This window comes from Crotalus tigris, unplaced genomic scaffold (assembly GCF_016545835.1).
Source record: "Crotalus tigris isolate CLP2741 ecotype Arizona unplaced genomic scaffold, ASM1654583v1 scf7180000020201.887925, whole genome shotgun sequence".
NCBI lineage: Eukaryota > Metazoa > Chordata > Lepidosauria > Squamata > Viperidae > Crotalus > Crotalus tigris.
The window spans coordinates 589,752-606,310 of NW_024097902.1; the positions used below are offsets into that span (position 1 = coordinate 589,752).

The 16,559-nt window shown below is 39.9% G+C and overlaps 2 protein-coding genes across 6 annotated transcripts in view; one reads left to right on the plus strand and one right to left on the minus strand.

The window, feature by feature from the left end:
• The window catches only part of UNC79 (unc-79 homolog, NALCN channel complex subunit), a 176,024-nt gene extending 171,363 nt beyond the window's left edge, over positions 1-4,661 (minus strand). Inside the window, exon 1 of the mRNA XM_039365857.1 lies at positions 4,630-4,661. The gene's annotated coding sequence lies outside the window, so the exon portion shown is untranslated. The remainder of the gene's footprint in view (positions 1-4,629) is intronic.
• Positions 3,685-16,559, plus strand: part of BTBD7 (BTB domain containing 7) — a 74,772-nt gene continuing 61,897 nt past the window's right edge. Inside the window, exon 1 of one of the 5 annotated variants that reach the window (XM_039365865.1) lies at positions 3,685-4,507. The gene's annotated coding sequence lies outside the window, so the exon portion shown is untranslated. The remainder of the gene's footprint in view (positions 4,508-16,559) is intronic. The other 4 variants (XR_005559473.1, XM_039365862.1, XM_039365861.1 and 1 more) reach the window with 4 other exon arrangements.

Genomic DNA, 16,559 nt, shown 5'->3' on the forward strand with positions numbered 1-16,559 from the left:
TAGAATTGTTAGAATGAATTCTAACATTCATTCTGTACTTTAGATTAGTAGTGAGGATAGAGCATTGCACTGCTTTTCAGTAGTGCTTCAAGGAAAAGGATCTCTATAGTCTTCTTGTTCAGCAGAAGTAAAAGACCCCCAAACACACCAAGACAATTTACATCATTGTGATATGATTGAAATTATGTGCAAATTATAAGCTTAAGATTATGTGTCTAAAACGATATATTGGTGCCACTGAGTTTCTGAACGATTTGTGAGTCATACACCTGATATTCAGAAAAACTTTACTTGAAAGCATTTTTAGATAAAGTCTGCTTCTCCCAATAGAATAAACCAATTCAGTAATAAAATTGGGTTATGCATAAATATTTCTGTCATTTATTTATTCACTTGGTTTCCTATACCACTTCAGTCCAAAAGGATTTTGAGCAGATTACATTCTCCTTTCAGTAAGAATATTTGTTTTAAAGTATAGCAAAATAATCACTTACCATTATAACTAAAATTCCAAAAATGCTGAGAAACTCTCAAACATCAAAGCACAACTCATTAAGGGGGCTCACAGCTCATACTATTTCCATTCCCAGCAATCTCAAAAAGCCCAATTTTAATAGCTTTCCAGAAGCTCGGTGGAGTGAGAGCCAGTATGACCTGTGGCTGCAAAGATCTGTAGTGGGTTGCCCCAGGGCTCTGTTCCAGGCTCAGTGCTCTTCAACATCTTATCAATGATTTGGATGAGGGGATAGATGGTCAACTCATCAAATTTGCAGACGACACACCAAGCTGGCAGGAATAGCCAACACTCTGGAAGATAGCCTTAAGATACAGAAGGATCTTAACAGACTTGAACATTGGGCGGTATTTAACAAAATGAAATTCAATGGTGAAAAAAGTAAGGTTCTACATTTAGGCAAGAAAAACCAAATGCACAGGTACAGTATAGGTGGTACCTTGCTCAATAGTAGCAACTGTGTAAGAGATCTTGGAGTCCTAGTGGACAATCACTTAAATATGAGCCAGCAGTGTGCTGCAGCTGCCAAAAAAGCCAACACAGTGCTAGGCTGCATTAACAGAGGGATAGAATCAAGATCACGTGAAGTGTTAATACCACTTTACAATGCCTTGGTAAGGCCACACTTGGAATACTACATCCAGTTTTGGTCACTTCAATGTAAAAAAGATGTTGAGACTCTAGAAAGAGTACAGAGAAGAGCAACAAAGATGATTAGGGGACTGGAGGCTAAAACATATAAGGAACGGCTGCTGGAATTGGGTATGTCTAGTTTAATGAAGAGACGGATGAGGGGGGACATGACAGCAGTGTTCCAATATCTCAGGGGCTGCCACAAAGAAGAGGGAGTCAAGCTATTCTCCAAAGCACTTGAAGGCAGGACAAGAAGCAATGGATTGAAACTAACCAAGGAGAGAAGCAACCTAGAACTAAGGAGAAATTTCCTGACAGTTAGAACAATTAATCAGTGGAACAACCTGCCTCCAGAAGCTGTGAATGCTCCAATACTGGAAGCGTTTAAGAAGAAACTGGACGGCCGTTTGTCTGAAATGGTAGGTTTCCTGCCTGAGCAGGGGATTAGACTAGATGACCTCCAAGATCCCTTCCAACTTTATATTATTATTGTTGTTGTTATTTGGCTACAATTGAGAAGATTCAACTCTCTGATCCAAAGAAGACAACCTAAAGAGAAAGGAACCCTTCTTGACCTAAATGGGTATGAAGAAGCTACTGGGAAAAGTGAATAACCAGGTCCTAAGCCATAAAAGGCCTTAAAAGTGACAATCAATACCTTGAATTGCATTCAAAAGTAAACAGGAAACCGGAGAAGTTCTTGAAAGGAGGGTGTCATAGGGGAGAACTCTGACATTCCAATCATTCCTCAAGCAATTGCATTCTGGAAAAGTTGAGGTTCCTGGATGGTTTTCCAGGTAATCCAGTGTTTTACTAATGCTGTTGAGCATTACACATTGCTGGCACTATAAGAAAATCCAATATCCTTCCAGACATTAATTTGCCACATAATTAATCTGACATCGTTTTTTTTTACTAGAAGAGCCTTTCACATAAAATATTATAACTCATCCATAAACTAAAAAATAGCACAAATTTACAATCTAAACCACTTTTATTTTTTAAAGATCCATTAAATCCACATGATTTACTGCAGGTTAAAAAAAAAGCAGGTTGGTTATCTTAACATGAAATACATCTTGCAAAAATGTAGCTCATGGGATAACATTTGCCATCCACAAACAGAGCATTTCCTCTATTTCACAAAAAAAGTGGGCCTTTTCATCCATATCTTCAGAAGGCTATGCCTCCTGCCCATCTCTTCCCTTTTTAAAGAACCAAAAAATATACTGCAGACCAGAACATGATACAGCAGCCATAAAGGCCTTGGAAAAGATTTTCATTCATCCATCAACGCTGTGATGTGTCTTTACTAACAAGGACCTGAATCGTGCAAGCCATGGTATTCCCTACAACACTCTATCAAAGTGAAAATTGAAACCTTAAAAAAGCAGAATAGAAAGAATATTGACACTTTTGAACTTCACTGTTGGAGAAGATTCCAGAGGAGGGGTCCCCAACCCCCGGTCTGTGGACCAGTACCAGACTGCGGCATGCCGCACAAATAAGCAAAGCCTCATCCATGGAATGCAGGCAGAACACAAAACCACACAGTTTCCAGTCTGTGGAAAAACCTTTCTCCACAGAACCGGTCCCTGGTGCCCAAAAGGTTGGGGACTTCTGTTCCAGAGTATACTGTGGACAGCCAAGAAAACAAAATAATGCATCCTTGAACAAATAAACCCAAGGCATGAATGAGCAGATTCACATTAGCCTACTTAGGACATATTATGTGAAGACCTAGCTCTCTGGAGAAGGCTTTAATGCTGGGAAAGGTAGAAAAGAGGACAACCAGCAGCAAGGCCGATGGACTCAATGACAATGAGTGCACCATTGGGAGACTTGAAGGAACAGGTTAAGTAAAGAGATTATGAAGAAAATATATCTGGTCTCTAGGAGTCAAACATGACTTGATGGCACATAATCATAATCATATACTGGCTACCACCCTAAGATGCAATAGTGGTGAATATCTGTAACTCAGGTGTAGGATGAGGGTGAAGGTTCGTTCTCCGAGCTTGAGGGTTGGTTTCCGAACGTTTTGTTACTAGACTAGGTAACATCTTCAGCGGGTGTTTAGTGGATGTCTGCGTCAAGTGAGAGTCCTTATCACAAGCCTCTCTGATGACTCACAATTGGCCCATCACAAGACCCTCACTCCCACACCTGGAACCCTTATATAAGTAGAACACTGCCACAGACATCCACTAAACACCTCTGAAGATGTTACCTAGCCTGGTAACAAAATGTTCGGAAACCAACCCTCAAGCTCGGAGAATGAACCTTCACCCTCACCACCCTAAGATTTTGATAAGATCCAGCAAGGATCTTATAAATTGGCTTCATGCCCTAAGGTGGTTTGTTAGTACAGATCCAACTAAAGGTATTTAATTCAGCAAACCGGGATTATGCAAAATCATTGATCATGGCGCACCGTTACCAATAACACATCCCAAAGTAAACCTGTTCTGCAACCTAAAACAGGTTGAATTTCAATTCGACGTCAATGACATTGCCACCAGACTTGGCACTTGATTTATCTGCACCAAGGCTGAACCGGCGCCCCAACGGAGCGCAGCAGGCTGAACGGACGGGCGCCGCAGCCAAAACGGCCGTGGAGAGCAAGGGGCAGCAGCGGAATGAGGACGTTTCCTATAGACTTGCAAAACAAGCCGGTCATTCCGGTTTTTTCATACCTTCGCGGGCATGTTTGAATTCAAGAGTTGGCACAAAACACAGTTGCAAGAAACAAGGTAGGGGGAAGAACGACAGAGGGCGGGCAAGCCCCGCGCGAACGAGCGCTGCAGCCACGAGCAAGGAATCCCAAGCTCAATCCGGCGTCGATTCGGAAACAGGTCTCGATGCGTTACTCAAAAGTTCTCGCCCCGAGTAAGGATTACTACACAATTGCAACAAGATAAACACTCGCAAGGTCGTCTTCCTCGTATACGTGCAGAGGGTCAGGACGAGTACCCCCAACTATGCACAACAACATCGAAGAAAGGCGCCACGAAACGCGCGACGGAATCCCTTTCCCCGATGAATTGCAACCAGGTAAAAGAGGATCTGCCGACGGACTCCGCGACCCACCAAACAAGTTTTTGTTCTTCTCCGCAGCCCCGACACCACCCCTCCCGAGCGGACCACGTGTCACAGGCGCTGCCGCGCAGGCTCCCTGATTGCTCCTCCTCTGCCCCCGCCCTCCCGAGAAGTCTGACCGGAGCTGTGGATGAAAATGGCGGCCGCGAAGGCGGCTGGGGCAGACGGCGGAGGAGGTGGTAGGAGCCGCTGAGTCGGGCCGGTGTCGAGAGCCCAGTCGGGAGTGACGGAGGCTCCGGGCGGCCGCGAGAGACTCGCGCGGTGAGTGGGAGGGTTGGAAGCACAAGAAAGGCTGAAGGGGGGACATCTGGGGCTATGGCATCCCCCCCCCGCCGCCCCACCGTCCCCGGCCCTTTGGAGTCGCGCGATTGAACTCTGTTTACCTGCCACCCTCGCCTCCCATCTGTAGTGGTGGCTTCCTGGCCGAGCGCTCTCGTCCCTGTCGCGTTCGGGTTGCTTGGAGTTGTTCCTTTTCTCCTTCCCGGCTGACAACCCAAACAAAGCTCTGGGGCCACAAGCAGAGGGGACCCCCCTCTACGACTCCGCTGAGCCCCGGGCTGTCTTCTTCTGATGACTTCTCTACTTTAGCTCTTCTTTCACACCCCGATGATTCACTTCTGGCAGCCTCTTGCATATACACTTGTAAGAAACCTCCAGCCTTTATCTCCTCCTCCTCCTTCTTGGTGGGTGACATAGACGCGTGTGTCCCAAAGCTCGTCCTTCTCTCTCTCTCTCTCTCTCCCCCCCTTTTCGCATTCTTCACTTTCGCTCCCCTGCCTGATTCCCATTCTCTACTTTGCAGCAAAAATACTCCACTCTTCGCTACTGTAAGCTGAATTGCTGTGTGCGCCGTCTTACTCTTTTTCTGCTCCTCTTCCCCACCCCACCCCCGCTACCTTTTAGAGTACCTTGCTGTTTAGAATGTCTGAATGTGTCTTGGGTTCAGGGCTTTGAAATTGTGCTTGCGCAAGAACTTTACACATCCTTCGGATTCTTACCGAAGTGCTGAACAGAAGCAGAAGAAATCCTCTTGGATAGGTATGATTTATAGAGTCTTGAAAACTGACCCAGTAGTGAGGATCCAGTGATCAGCATTCCTTGGCTTGTTTGACCAGAACCTATCCTGTGAACACTTACTATATGGGACTTGCTTCCAAGTAATTGTCCGGAAAATTGTGTTTTAAATCTGTCCATGCTGCCCCTGCTGGCTAAATAAGCAAAGAGTAAGGTGAAGTCCCATAAAGGGTGTATGATTTGTGTATTGAGCAAGTGCATCCAAGCTCACTCCAGCCCCTGTGCAATTTTTTGCATTCTAGTGGACTTGACTCAGATGCCCAGTTTTCTATTTGTAAATTATAGTTTCTGCTGATCTTTGCAGAGATACAAGAATGAATTGCACACTATATTTTTTACCTTGGGATGAATTTTGCAAAGTTAAGTGTGGTTTTCCTGGTGAATCTGTATAGCTTTTTTCTGCCTATAGTACAATAAAAGCTTTTCCAACCAATCTTTGATATGGCCTGACTATTATTTTCCTTTGGAGGCCCATTGGTGTTTGGGGGTTTTGTGTGGTGGTGGTGGGGGGTCCCCCCTTCAAATCACTAACTCCTAGTGACTGCCTGAAATAATCCTGAAGTTTTCCTGCCAAGATTTGCAGATGTATTAGGAAAATGTAAATAATAGAACAGAATGGATAAAATAGCTTCAGCATCTTTGAAAACTACAGAATGTGTGTACTGTACTGTCTTTTTTTATTAAAAGTTTTAAAAATTTCACACAATATATATCCCCCAATCCCTCCCACCCCTCCCCCTCCTCCCCCACTTCCCAGAGCTGATTACAGGGTTACAAATAAGCAAATATAATCTAAATAACATACCCAACTATACTATTAATCAGATCCATAACATACTTTAACTCCTTTTCAAAATAAATATTAACAAATTAAAAACAAAAATAGTTATATGATTATATAATTATATAATTAAATCATAATACTAAAAATAATATAATATAAAATATTATATAAAATAAAATAATATAAAGTCAATCATATTAAACTATTAATAATAATCTAAAAATTACTCATAAGTAAGATAATATTTTTCAGTCTGATATTTCTTTTGAATATAATCAATCCATCTTCTCCAAACCAAAATATATTTTTCTTGTGAATGGTCCTTCAAATAAGCAGAGATTTTTGCCATTTCTGCTAAATTAGACACTTTAAGTATCCATTCTTCCATAGTAGGCAAAAAAAATTTCTTCCAATATTGCCCCACCAGTAGTCTTGCAGTTGTTAAGATTCAACATCAAATTAATTTCTTTAACATCAAAATCTACAATAACACCCAACAAAAATAATTGCGGCATAAACTTTATCTTTCTCTTAAAAATCTTTTGAATATTCCACCAAATCTTAATCCAAAAAGCTTTTATATCTTTACAAGTCCACCAAATATGGAAATAGGTTGCATCTAAGCTTCCACATCTCCAACATTTAGGCTGTAAATTAGGATACATACAGGACAGCCTTTGAGGATCCAAATGCCACCTATAAAACATTTTATAAAAAATTTTCTCTCAAATTTTGAGCTTGAGTAAATTTTACATTTCTAACCCAAATTGTCTCCCAAGTGTCCAATTGAATCGGCTCTTGAATATTCTGAGCCCATTTTACCATACAATCTTTAACTACCGTAACTCCATTTCAGAATCCAATTCTATTAAAACATTATAAATTCTTTTTATATGGGCTGTACTGTCTTTGATGTATAAATTGTCAGGCTTAGAATTATTAGCAGTTGTTAGCATCACTGATTAAAAGTTAAGACAGAGGCTGAATCGATAAACTTACTCATTTGAAAGGAACTACTGAATTCCATATCTGGAAATTTATGTCTAGCCACTTAACAGTATTGTTTGCAAAGGGAGATTGTTTCTTGCTTTTGTCATATATTGGTTTTCTGAAGTCCCCAACTGAAGATTCTTGCATTTCTGGTTTTGGAATCAACAGTTCCAGTTTTTTGCCATGGATCAACTAACTTTGTGTATAGGATGCAATTAAATCTGTCTCCAATGTTCTGCAGGTACTTTCCTATTGACAAATATAGATATCTGTAAACTAATTCCATATTTGTTTTAAGGATAGCTTTTTCTTTTGCTATTTGGTTACATAATTTTTTCTTAAAGCAGTGTTAAGGGCTAAAGTTTCTTATTTTGCGCAAACTGTCAGATTCTCCTTGAAAAATAATGTAGATAAGTGGACTATTATTCTCTTAGTTTCCAGAGGAGTTGCACACATGCATGCTGGGGATAATAGATATTTGGAATATAATAGTGATGAGAGAGCTCATTTCTTGAGCTAGATTTTTGTTGCAACCTATTTTTTCTGTATTTTGTCCAATAGTGGACACCATAATAAGTAGAATTTTTCATGTACTGTAACCAATTAACAGATTTGTCCTGAATCAAAAACTATTGCATGTGAGTAATTTGTACCAATTTTGAAGCATTTATTTACAGATAGCAATTTCCTCTGTATTACAAATATACTTTAAGAGATTTTTATATTAAAACTTGAAATAACAAAAGTTATTATCTGAAGATATTTTTTGCAAATATTAATCCTATTGCTTATATGTAAATAGTAATGATCCCTTCAACACAGGGAAGATTTTATACATCTAATAATTTTTTTCACATTCTAGTTCTTGTTTATTAAAGTATAGTATTTCCTAGAATAGAATTTGGTGTCATGAAGGTTATAATAGTGGACTTCATATTGAAAAGAAACATTCAATGCGTCTTAAAAGCATTTAAAACCTTCGCTCATTTCAGAAATGATACCAAACAATGGTTGGTGATTAAGAGCTTCTTCTTCTGCTACTTAATTCTGCTGTGTTTTTGGTCTGGGGTTTTTTTTCTATATGTTACAATTAGAATTCTCTAACTACACTAATAATTTATTCAATTCAGTTTATGTGGCAACCCATCTCACCATTGTGACCCTGGATAGCTAGCAGCAGTTAAAAAGACACAACCAAGAGTAAAAATAATTAAGAGGCATTCCCTTAAAACCCATGATTTTAAGAGACAAAACCATTGATGCAAAACTTGTACTTTTGTACTTGCATCCTGATGTTAGGGTTAGGGTTAGGGCAGTGATGGCAAACCTTTTAGAGACCGGGTGCCCAAAAACTGCCTCTGCCCCCATCCTGCCCCTGCTCCACCCCATCCCACCCACCCGCAGGGCCACTCATTGTCTCCACGGCCCATCACAGATTGCCCAGGCGGCTCAGCAGCACCATGGTGGCCACACCCTCCACCCGTACCCTGCAGCATCAACTGCGCGTGACGGGGCGTGAGGGCGGAGTCTTGTCCCCGTTGCCTGGCTGCCATGTCCTTTGCTGTGCTGCTCTGCATGGGCCGCACTCAGGAGTGACTCTCCTCCAGGGGGGCTACTGGTGAGGGGGCCGCAGGGGGAGGCAGGGCTGGGGCAATGGTGCGCGTGCCCACACAGAGAGCTCTAAGTTCCACCTCTGGCATGCGTGCCATAGGTTTGCCATCACTGGGTTAGGATATAGTATATAAGTCATGGTTTTGTGTTGTGATGTTACAATATATTTCATAACTTAACAGCCCCCATTTGGGTGCCAATGGTTGTAACCATGGCTCAGAGTAAAGTAACATATTAATATTTAGAGGTCATAAAAATAGACTGTGTTTCCACTCATCAAGGAGAGAAGCAACCTAGAACTAAGGAGAAACTTTCTAACAGTTAGAACAATGAACCAGTGGAACAACCTGCCTCCAGAAGTGGTGAATGCTCCAACACTGGAAGTTTTTAAGAAGAGACTGGAGAGGCATTTGTCTGAAATGGTATAGGGTTTCCTGCCTGAGCAGGGGTTTTACTAGATGACCTCCAAGGTCCCTCCCAACTTTATTTTTATATTATTATTATTATTATTATCATTCATCGCACAGTCAGCCAGATGTTCAGCCTGGATTTGGCATTTTGTCTACCTATCGAGTCCTTACCCAGGACCTGGGATAGGCAGATGTGGATGTTTGATGGTATTACAGGTATCGTCGCAGGATGGAAGCAGTTCCTAATAAGGCCGCCTTTTGCAATTGACTAATAGCAAATTTGTCAATGCCAATGGTGTTCAAGTGGTGCTCCAGTTGTTTTGGGATTGCACCCAAGGAGCCTATGACTATTGGTACTACCCTTGCTTGCTTTTGCCACAGTCTTTCTATTTCTATTTGTAGGTCTTTGTATTTTGTTATCTTCTCCAGTTCTTTCTCTTCTATTCTGCTATCTCCAGGCACTGCCACGTCCACTATCCAGACTTTTTTGTCTTTCTTATCGACAATTGTTAAGTCTGGGGTGTTATGTTGCAGGTGCTTGTCTGTTTGAATTCTGAAGTCCCAGAGCAGTTTAATTTTATCATTTTCTATGACTTTCTCTATTTTATGATCCCACCAGTTTTTGCTTACAGGCAAATGATATTTTTTGCAGATCTTCCAATGCACCATTGTTGCTACTTTGTCATGCCGCTGCTTGTAATCAGTCTGTGCAATCTTCTTGCAACAGCTTACCAAGTGGTCCACTGTTTCTTCAGCTTCTTTGCATAGGCGGCACTTACTGTCTGTTGCTGTCTTCTCAATTTTGACTTTGTATGCATTTGTCCTTAAGGCTTGGTCTTGTGCAGCCAGAATTAGTCCCTCGGTCTCTTTCTTCAATTTTCCTGCTCTTAGCCATTGCCAGGTTTTATTATTATCTGCTTTCCCAGCTATTTTTTTCATGTATTGGCCATGTAGTGCTTTGTCTTCCCATGCCTCTATTCTGTTCTTCATTTGGTCTTTCTTGTAGGCCAGTTTGGTCTCTCCAGTAGTTAGTAAGCCTTCCTGATATACTAATTTCAGTGCATCTTCATCATTGTTCTTCAGATATTCTTCCAAAGCCATTTTTTCTTCTTCAACCATCTGATGTACTTGTAGCATTCCACGCCCACCTATTTGCCTTGGTAGATAAAGTCTATCAATGTCACTGCGTGGATGAAGGGCATGATTCATTGTCATTATTTTTCTGGTCTGCCTATCCATTGCTTTTAGTTCTGCTTGAGTCCAGTCCACTATTCCAGCTGTGTACCTAATGACTGGGATTGCCCAAGTGTTGATTGCCTTTATGGTATTTCCTCCATTGAGTTTGGATTTTAAGATCTTCTTCACTCTCTTGATGTATTCACCTCTAATCTTTTTCTTGACTTCAGTGTGCTTGATGTTGTCAGCTTGAAGGATACCCAAGTATTTGTAGTATCTTCCTCATCCAGACTCTTAATGTTATTTTCGTGGGGCATCTTGATTCCTTCAGTTTTCACTATTTTTCCTTGTTTGATAGTAAGTGTGGCACATTTGTCCAAGCCAAACTCCATTACAATATCTTGGCTATATATACGGACAGTGTTGAGCAGCGATTCTATTTCAGATGATGTTTTTCCATACAGCTTCAGATCATCCATGTAAAGGAGGTGGGATAGTCTAGCAGATGTTTTTGATGTTTGATAACCATGTCCTGAGTTATTCAGTATTGTTGACAGAGGAAACAGTGCAATAACAAATAGTAATGGTGATAATGAATCTCCTTGAAATATTCCTCTCTTGATATTAACCTCTCCCAGCTTTTCACCATTGATCTGCAACTGTGTCTTCCATTGTGCCATCGATCTATTATTATTATTATTATTATTATTATTATAAACTATGCACTAGGAAAGGTAGGAAACTAGAAAAGGGAAGAAGGAAAGGAGAGTAAGAAATTATAAAAATCTTGGGAACGATACGTCAATTGGCATTCTACTTCAAAAGTCTTCTGGATTTTCTGAAGCTTAAAATATGAAACTAGTTGTGATAGAATGGGATTGTCAACAGTTCACCTGCGTCAATTGGAGATGAAATGCACTATGATGGTAATAGAAAAATGATGCCATATAACTTTATGTTACTCCATTGCAATATTACATAATGCACCCTGCAGTAAGGATAAGCAACTTGTTCAGTTAGTAGATTGCATTAGAAGATTTTGCATGAATAATATGTGCCATTCTATATGTAGATTTTGTTTGCAATTCTGTAGATTAGAAATTTATTTTAAATACTTTTTTCCATTTAGGATTTTAATCTCAGAATAGGTAAGGCTACAAGTTATCTGTTGTTGGCCCAGCAAGCTCAAGGAATAATAATAAGCTACACACCTGCCTTGAATAGCAATTCTGATATCTGAATGAAATGCTGAAGTCACTGAGCTGAGTGCAGAGGTGGGGTTCTTCATTTGTCTGTATCGGGTTTCAAACTGCCAGCCTGCAGGCCAGATGCATCATGCTGAAACCACGCCCACCCCATTGCCAGCAATGGAAAAAAAGTAGCAATATGTTGCGACACGTCATGTGATGTTGTGAGTTTGACACTCCTGGTCTATATAGAGTATAGTTCCTAACAGTACAATTAATAGGTGATAATTTTCACACCTATAGCTTTCTGTAGTCAGAGTAAAATTCAGTAACCAGCTGTACTATTCACCCTGCTGATGTGATATTCTTTGATCCAATGGTGTTTTCTGTCAGTGTAATAGTGAAAGAAAGATACTTTTTGGTGATTCAAACTTCCTTCTGTAATAACCTTGCAACCTACCAGAACTGTTCAAGGGAATTTTCATAATGTGACATAAGTTAATTTTGAAGAAAGCATGCCTCATGATGTGACAATTTGCAATAAATATGTTGAAGCATTCTGTGGTATTGGTTTCCTGCAAATATATCTGCTCTTTTTAATGTTTTATAGTATTTCCTTTAATTGTTTATACAAACATTTGCATGTTGCCTATTTACCAGAATCTCCATAGACAGGAAGTTACTTCTTCAGAAATGGTAATTATGGCCCATAAAATGTCATGCATTCTCCCTTCCTGCAATCTGATGACCACATTTTAGGCGCTTGGCAATTGGCTCACACATTGATGGCCAGCTGCAGCATCCAACAGTCACATGACCAAAATTTGGAACTTTTTTTTTTTTTTTTTTTGGCTATTTTGGTTCCCTCCCCCCCTGGTTTCTGACAAAATTCACCCATTTGGGAGAATGGATTCACTTAACAGCCATGTGATTCATTTAACAATCATGTGATTCAGATTTAATGGCCACAATAAAAATGGTTGAAAAATCTGCTTCTGTCAGGCGGGCACCTTGACTTGCAACCAGAATAACTTATAATAGAAAAAATTGGGGTCCTAATTGTGGTTGTAAGTTGAGGCTAGCTGTAGTGTGCTTTTAAGATCATGTACAACCTCTTCTGTAGTGATTATGTCAAACAAACCCCTTCTGCTGGATGTTTGCTGCCAACAGAATAGTAAAGTCAATTCCTCCAGCAATCTTGAGCATCTCAAAATCTTTGCTATTGGCATGAGTAACATAGTGGGGCTTGAAAAAGCAAGGGAGATCTTTTTCCAGTATTCTGTTTAAAACAAAAGACAGGCTGATGGAGCATTATGTGATCAAGGAAACCCTTAGTAACCTTGAGTTAGTCAGAAGTTTTGGATTGTTACACATCTGCAGGATGATCTCTGACTTTTGTTTTTTTTTGTCCAGAATTGGAAAAGAGTGGCTGAAAATTGCTATGCTTTTTATGGCAAGTGAAAATCTCAGTGCCAATTTTTAAAGTACTTTTGTAAGACAAAGTTTTATAATTATTTTTGTTGTTGCCTTCTGCCTCATTATCAATTTGCTTTTTGTCGGTTAATTGGAATCCCCAAGGTGATTTTTTTTCATGCCTAAAAAACTGAAACACAACAACCAATTAAAAAGGATTAAGGACCTAAGTTCACATCACTTTTCCTGCTTTTCTAGCCATTTTGTTTGATAACAATTGTCTGCAGGATAAACTAAATGCAAAACCCAGTACCAATATAATTTAAAAACATTTGAGTTAAAAAAATTTTGCAATTTTATCTGTAGCACATGTAGTGTTTGACTTACTACCATTCGTTTAGCAATCGTTTAAAGTTACAACAGGACTGAAAAAAGTGACTTACAACTGGTCCTCACACTTGCAACCATTGTAGCATCCCCAAGGTCATGTGATCAAAATTTGGATGCTTGGCAACTGGCAAGTATTTGTGACAGTTGCAGTGTCCTGGGGACATGTGAATGCCATTTGCAACTTCCCAGCTGGCTTCTGACAAGTAAAGCCAATGGGGGGAGCTGGATTTTTTTAACAACCATGTGATTCACTTAACAACCATGGCAAAAAAGGTCATAAAATTGGGCACAGCTCACTTAACAACCGCCTTAGCAGTGGAAATTCTGGTCAGAATTTGTGGACTACCTGTAAAATATTTAAGTTTAGCTGTATACTTGATATTAATAGTTGTAACTGTTGTATAGCTTTCTACCAAGAATGATCTGGTGTACTTTTACTTTCTCTTAGCTTCCTGGAAATAAACCAACTGTTCAAAAGTCATCATTAGAGTTAATAAAAATGTTCATATAAGAAGTTGCAATTTCTTCCACTTCTGGACCCTAGCAACTGATCTTTACAACCGCGTTTTTCAACCTTGGCAGCTATCAGATGTGTGGATTTCAATAATTTCCCAGCCAATATGCTGGGGAAAATTGCCAAGATTGAAAAACACTGTTTTAGAGTGTTATTACTTATGATTTAGGAAGTACAATAGAACCGTGAAAATTAGTATCCAATTAAAGACTAAATTGCCAGCTATTTTGTCATATTGCACATTGATATCAAATGTCATACGATTCTTTCTAACAAACAAGCAAAGTTATCCACGTTATTATCTTCAGAAAAATCCCTGTCCACATTATATGGCTGCAAGTATGCTGAACGGATTCTGGTGTCTTTGCTGATTTTTTGGAATGAGTGCTCTCCCTCCAAGCATGTTCTGTTTTTCTTCTGTCAATAGTAGTTGGTGCCGGCTGCAGCCCAAAGGACCTTTGCTCTGTAAGAATATTTTAATATACTTTTCTGACCTCCATCTTTAAAATATCTGAGGGCATTTCATCTGAAGCCTGAATAAGCCAAGGGAATGCACAATTATGGCCATAGCAGTCAGCGCCAAAGATGCAGGAAGTAGAGGCAAATAAATGCATTGGAGTTTTTCTGCAGTACACCTGAGCTTGCTGGGGAAGTTTTTGCTGCAAGTTGACAGAATGTGAACTGCCATGCCAGTTGCATGAGCTCCAAGCTGTCATAGCTGGAAAGAAGTATTCGTAGTTGAGCAGAGTTTTCAAAATATTGAAGCAGAAGTGGTATTTCTACCCAGTACTAAAAATCCACACTAACTATTTTGCAAGATCACTTTCTACCTTCAGAACAGATATCAGAATATATTTTTCATGTCCAAGGGAATTGATAATAATAATGATGATGATATTGGAAGGTACCTTTGAGGTCATCTAGTCCAACCCCCTGCTCAGGCAGGAAATCCTATACCATTTCAGACAAATGGCTGTCCAGTCTCTTCTTAAAAACTTCCAGTGTTGGAGCATTCACCGCTTCTGGAGGCAGGTTGTTCCACTGATTAATTGTTTTAACTGTCAGGAAATTTCTGCTTAGTTCTAGGTTGCTTCTTTCTTTGATTAGTTTCCATCCATTGTTTCTTGTCCTCCCTTCAGGTGCTTTGGAGCGATATTGGATGGCCCTTTGGAGTTAGGAGAGGAAAAATATATCTCAAGAGGAAAATATGAAATATGTTCATGTTTTCCTTTCTAAAAGTGCCAATGACAGGAGCTACAGCAATATCTGAGATAACAGCAGGCCATCTTAGCAGAAAGAGTGATTCTGGTAAACTCTATCCAGGATATACATGAAACATGCTGGTATAAGCGATGTGTGCAGGCATCGGGTACCAGTATAATGTAAAATAAGGTAATGTCGGCTTTGATAAGAGTTTGCTGTTTTCCTCTTCCCTCATCAGTCCATTCCCATGTACGTTATGTCTGTTAAATTTAATGTGTGAAAGAAGATAATCTCTTGCCAGTTTTTAGTAAGCCATTTTTTGAGGGTGTTCTAATTTAATTTAATTTAATTTATTGGATTTGAGTGCTGCCTGACTCCAAATGACTCTGGATGGCTCACAATATAAGAAAAATAAAATGCAACACAATTACAAGTAGTCGTTGAGTTACAACCATTTGTTTAGTGACTATTTGAAGCTACAAGAGCACTGAAAAAAGTTACTTATGGATGGTTTTCACACTTCCGACCATTGCAGCATGCCCTTGGTCACGTAGTCAAAATTCAGGCACTTGGCAACTGTATTTTTAACAGCTGCACTGTCCCAGAGTCATTTGTAACTTTCCCAGATGGCATCCGGCAAACAGAGTCAAATTTGGGGGATGCCAAATTTGCTTAATATGTGGATGAATCACTTAACAACTGCAGTATTCACTTAACAATGTGGCAAAAAGGTTGTCAAATGGGGCACAACTCACTGAATATCTGTCTTGCTTAGCCACAGAAATTTGGGACTCAGTTGTGGTTGTAAGTTGAAGACTAGCTGTAATCCAGAAAAGGGTGTCCCAGATAAAGTTGTACAAAGGCCTTCTGGCCGTGGCTGTCACCTGCTCATCAAGCAAGAGGTCTGAGTCTAAGAAGATTCTCCTCCAGATTGCACATCACCCTTGAGTGAGAAGTGCAATCCAATGTTAGAATACCCCCAGATCTAGGGGGCCCTAACAGTCGCAGCCTCTCAGTCTTGATAGAATGGGATTTAGTTACAGTAGTTGATTTTGTTATGTTGTTTGTATTCTGTTTTAATGACGTATAACTTCAGTCGTATAACTTCAGTATGAATAAATAGTGCACAGGACATATATAAGTACTCTTCTAACTGAATTAGTGTCTTCATCTGTTTCTAGTTTTTAAGAATTGACCCTGCTAAGAAGGAAACAGTTGGTTTTCTTTCTTTAAAATCCCAAAAGAAAATACAGACAGAATGAGACATGTTTGTCAAAACAATCTAGTCTTGGCTGTGTGCTTTTAAAGCAATTCTGTCAGATCTTTGCAGAACTGTATGTAGCTTGATCATAATTTGTCATGCTTAGTTAATAAACTGGAAGTCCTTGATGTCTCTGGAGATCTCATCTGTTAGGTTTCTTCCTTTGTCTGCCCTTTATTTGTCTACAAAGTTGTTAATTTGTACTTAGAACTATTTCTCCAAATGACAAGATCTGGATTAATAAGCTGTACTTATATTGAGAGAAGTGAGGCAGTACGTTAAGCAAAAGCACCATATTTA